This window comes from Acanthochromis polyacanthus, chromosome 8, assembly GCF_021347895.1.
Source record: "Acanthochromis polyacanthus isolate Apoly-LR-REF ecotype Palm Island chromosome 8, KAUST_Apoly_ChrSc, whole genome shotgun sequence".
Classification (NCBI taxonomy): Eukaryota; Metazoa; Chordata; class Actinopteri; family Pomacentridae; genus Acanthochromis; species Acanthochromis polyacanthus.
This window is the reverse complement of record NC_067120.1, coordinates 39383378-39388320: the sequence shown is the minus strand read 5'-3', so window position 1 is coordinate 39388320 and position 4943 is coordinate 39383378.

Here is a 4943-nt window from a genome sequence, read left to right as displayed (position 1 = left end):
GACCCCCCGGCTCCCGCTCCAGTCCCCGCGGAGGTCGACGACGCTCCGCCTCCAGTCCCCGCGGAGGTCGACGACGCTCCGCCTCCAGTCCCCGCGGAGGTCGACGACGCTCCGCCTCCAGTCCCCGCGGAGGTCGACGACGCTCCGCCTTCTGTCCCCGCGACCTCAGCGGCCTTAGAAGGCCATAAAGCCTTCCCTGAGCCCCTGGATCCTGCGCCGCCCCCGGAGGGGCCCCTGGATCCTGCGCCGCCCCCGGAGGGGCCCCTGGATCCTGCGCCGCCCCCGGAGGGGCCCCTGGATCCTGCCCCGCCTCCGCTCCCTGAGGAGGCCGTCGACGCCCCGCCTCCGCTCCCTGAGGAGGCCGTCGACGCCCCGCCTCCGCTCCCTGAGGAGGCCGTCGACGCCCCGCCTCCGCTCCCTGAGGAGGCCGTCGACGCCCCGCCTCCGCTCCCTGAGGAGGCCGTCGACGCCCCGCCTCCGCTCCCTGGAGCCTCGGCGGTTTTGGAGGGGCCTGGGGTCTTGCCCAAGTCCATGAAGAGGCTTTGCGCTTCCCATCCGGCTCCGCCCCCGGAGGACCCACCGGACCCGGCTCCGCCCCCGGAGGACCCACCGGACCCGGCTCCGCCCCCGGAGGACCCACCGGACCCGGCTCCGCCCCCGGAGGACCCACCGGACCCGGCTCCGCCCCCGGAGGACCCACCGGACCCGGCTCCGCCCCCAGTGGACCCACCGGACCCGGCTCCGCCCCCAGTCCAGCCTCCAGCCCGGCCCCTCTGCCCTGTCCGGCCCCGGAGCCGTCCGCCGGAGCGGCCCCTCTGCCCTGTCCGGCCCCGGAGCCGTCCGCCGGAGCGGCCCCTCTGCCCTGTCCGGCCCCGGAGCCGTCCGCCGGAGCGGCCCCTCTGCCCTGTCCGGCCCCGGAGCCGTCCGCCGGAGCGGCCCCTCTGCCCTGTCCGGCCCCGGAGCCGTCCGCCGGAGCGGCCCCTCTGCCCTGTCCGGCCTCGGAGCCGTCCGCCGGAGCGGCCCCGCCTGTCTGTCGATCCCCAGGACCGTCCTCTGGAGCAGTCTATACCGGCTTTCCCGCCTTCAGGCCGTCCCCCAGAACGGGTCCTCCGGCTTGCCCTGCCTCGACCAGTCCGGTCCACGAAGTGGATTTCTAGGCCGGTCCGGCCTCGACCTGTCCCGCCTTCGGCCATTCCCCGAAACGGACCCTCCGGCTTGCCCAGCCTCAACCAGGCCGCCCACCGGAACGGACTCTCTGCCCTGCTCATCCACGTCCAGTCCGACCCCCAGGCCGCCCACCGGAACGGACTCTCTGCCCTGCTCATCCACGTCCAGTCCGACCCCCAGGCCGCCCACCGGAACGGACTCTCTGCCCTGCTCATCCACGTCCAGTCCGACCCCCAGGCCGCCCACCGGAACGGACTCTCTGCCCTGCTCATCCACGTCCAGTCCGACCCCCAGGCCGCCCACCGGAACGGACTCTCTGCCCTGCTCATCCACGTCCAGTCCGACCCCCAGGCCGCCCACCGGAACGGACTCTCTGCCCTGCTCATCCACGTCCAGTCCGACCCCCAGGCCGCCCACCGGAACGGACTCTCCGTCCTGCCCATCCCTGGCCAGTCCGGCCCACGGTCCGTCCGCCGGAACGGATCCTCCGCCCACCGGAACGGACCCTCAGGCCCACTCATCCCCAGCCAGTCCGACCTACGGTCCGCCCGCCGGAACGGACCCTCCGCCCTATCCATCCTCGGCCAGTTGAGCCTTCGGGCCGACCCCCAGAGCTACTGCCCTTCCCTTCACTCAGTTCAGTCCAGTTCAGTCCTATCCAGTCCAGTCCAGTCCAGTCCTGCTCTCAGTTCAGTCCTATCCAGTCCGGTCCAGTCCTGCTCTCAGTTCAGTCCTATCCAGTCCGGTCCAGTCCTGCTCTCAGTTCAGTCCTATCCAGTCCGGTCCAGTCCTGCTCTCAGTTCAGTCCTATCCAGTCCGGTCCAGTCCTGCTCTCAGTTCAGTCCTATCCAGTCCGGTCCAGTCCTGCTCTCAGTTCAGTCCTATCCAGTCCAGTCCAGTCCTGCTCTCAGTTCAGTCCTATCCAGTCCAGTCCAGTCCTGCTCTCAGTTCAGTCCTATCCAGTCCAGTCCAGTCCTGCTCTCAGTTCAGTCCTATCCAGTCCAGTCCAGTCCTGCTCTCAGTTCAGTCCTATCCAGTCCAGTCCAGTCCTGCCCTCAGTTCAGTCCAGTCCAGTCCTGCCCTCAGTTCAGTCCTGTCCAGTCCTGCCCTCAGTTCAGTCCTGTCCAGTCCTGCCCTCAGTTCAGTCCTGTCCAGTCCTGCCCTCAGTTCAGTCCTGTCCAGTCCTGCCCTCAGTTCAGTCCTGTCCAGTCCTGCCCTCAGTTCAGTCCTGTCCAGTCCTGCCCTCAGTTCAGTCCTGTCCAGTCCTGCCCTCAGTTCAGTCCTGTCCAGTCCTGCCCTCAGTTCAGTCTAGTCCAGTCCAGTCCTGCCCTCAGTTCAGTCTAGTCCAGTCCAGTCCTGTCCTTTCCTTCAGTCTAGTCCAGTCCAGTCCTGTCCTTTCCTTCAGTCTAGTCCAGTCCAGTCCTGTCCTTTCCTTCAGTCTAGTCCAGTCCAGTCCTGTCCTTTCCTTCAGTCTAGTCCAGTCCAGTCCTGTCCTTTCCTTCAGTCTAGTCCAGTCCAGTCCTGTCCTTTCCTTCAGTCTAGTCCAGTCCTGTCCTTTCCTTCAGTCTAGTCCAGTCCTGTCCTTTCCTTCAGTCTAGTCCAGTCCTGTCCTTTCCTTCAGTCTAGTCCAGTTCAGTCCTGTCCTTTCCTTCAGTCTAGTCCAGTCCAGTCCTGTCCTTTCCTTCAGTCTAGTCCAGTCCAGTCCTGTCCTTTCCTTCAGTCTAGTCCAGTCCAGTCCTGTCCTTTCCTTCAGTCTAGTCCAGTCCAGTCCTGTCCTTTCCTTCAGTCCAGTCCAGTCCAGTCCTTTCCTGTCCTTTCCTCCAGTCCAGTCCTTTCCTGTCCTTTCCTCCAGTCCAGTCCTTTCCTGTCCTTTCCTCCAGTCCAGTCCTTTCCTGTCCTTTCCTCCAGTCCAGTCCTTTCCTGTCCTTTCCTCCAGTCCAGTCCTTTCCTGTCCTTTCCTCCAGTCCAGTCCTTTCCTGTCCTTTCCTCCAGTCCAGTCCTTTCCTGTCCTTTCCTCCAGTCCAGTCCTTTCCTGTCCTTTCCTCCAGTCCAGTCCTTTCCTGTCCTTTCCTCCAGTCCAGTCCTTTCCTGTCCTTTCCTCCAGTCCAGTCCTTTCCTGTCCTTTCCTCCAGTCCAGTCCTTTCCTGTCCTTCACTCCAGTCCTGTCCTTCCCTTCTTTCAGTCCAGCCCTGTCCTCAGTTCCGTTCGGTCCAGCCCAGTCTTAGTTCATTCCCTCTCCCGTTCTCCCTTCCTGTCTGTTCCCCTCGTTTTTTCTGTCCTTTTGGTTCCTTCCGCCCTGTCTGGTCCCTGTGTCTGTCTGCTCCCTGGTTGCCCCGGTGGGCCTCTTTGGTTGGGTCCATGGGGCGCCGGGAGGCGCCCGTTGAGGGGGGGTACTGTCACAGTTCCGTTCCTCTGCCCTGTCTGTCTAGTTGTCTGTCTGTCTAGTTGTCTCCCATCCGCTTCTCTGCCCTGTCTTTCCCCTGCAGCTCGGTGCCTGAGTGGAGTCTGGCTTCTCCAGCTGACTCCACTCAGGCAATCAACTATCTCCACGGCTCCCGGGCAGCTGACAATCATCATGCTAACGACTCACCTCTGCAATAAATACCGGCTCAGCCTTCCACTCCCTGCCAGAGTATTGAACAAGAAACCACGCAGTTTGGTTCTCTCTCTAGCCTTTAACATCTTCTGTTTTAAGTTCTGCCGTATTCTGACATTGTTTTCTCCTGTTTGTTCAGTTCAGCTGCCCGGGAACCCCCACTCCTGCCTGGAACCCCCACTCCTGCCTGGAACCCCCACTCCTGCCTGGAACCCCCACTCCTGCCTGGAACCCCCACTCCTGCCTGGAACCCCCACTCCTGCCCGGAGCTCCCCGCTCCTGCACCCTGGTTTTCCCCCACCTAGCCACCTTTACTCACCCCCGCAAAATAAAACACTTTCTCCTCAACCAGCCTTGGTGGTGTGGCTCTCTGCTCGGGTCCACCAGCTCCGATTCGTGACAATGATGTGACATTCCACTGTAGACTGTATGTAAATTTACAGATGTTCTTACAGTAAAGGTGTACGTTTGTAACATTTGTCTGTGGTGCATACAACTGAATGTAGCTTAACCCCTCAGGAATTCCCTCAACAGTCACATGTTTTTGAAAATCTGTTAGAAATGCTATGAATATGTTGTTTAACTTCAGGAAACAACAGAAACAATGAGTCTGTTTTCCATTCATTGCTTTTGAACAACTGTGGTAATTTTAGTATGAAGCTTATGAGGATTTTAATGCAATACTATTAAATTAAAAGTGATTTAAACAGCATACTGTTTGACAAAATGATGCGTATTGTATAAAACGTTCACTGGCTTATGTTTTTGGTTGTGAGTTCACTCACTACAGGGTGGAAGGGAGGGTGGCTGGCTCCTGGGGAGTGGCGGTATCTGGGAATGGTTAGACAGGTTTGTTCAGCCATCAGGAAAGACTGGTGTTTATGAGATCAGTGAATATGATCCTTGCTGCAGTGCTGCATGTGTTCACAAGCCTCTTGTTTACTATCAGGAAGTCAAAAAAAGGACAAAGTTCAGTACAAGACTATAAAATCAACTGAATGATGGCGGTATAATTTCATCAGAATTCACCGTGTCATTTTCAGAAGATATTCTGCTGAGGTAAGACATATTATCAACAGGATTTCACTGACAGATGTTGAACACTAAATGTTGACACTCATCATATTTTATGCAATTTTTCACCGTACTTCTACATTTTCTTTACAGGGACATATCAGCA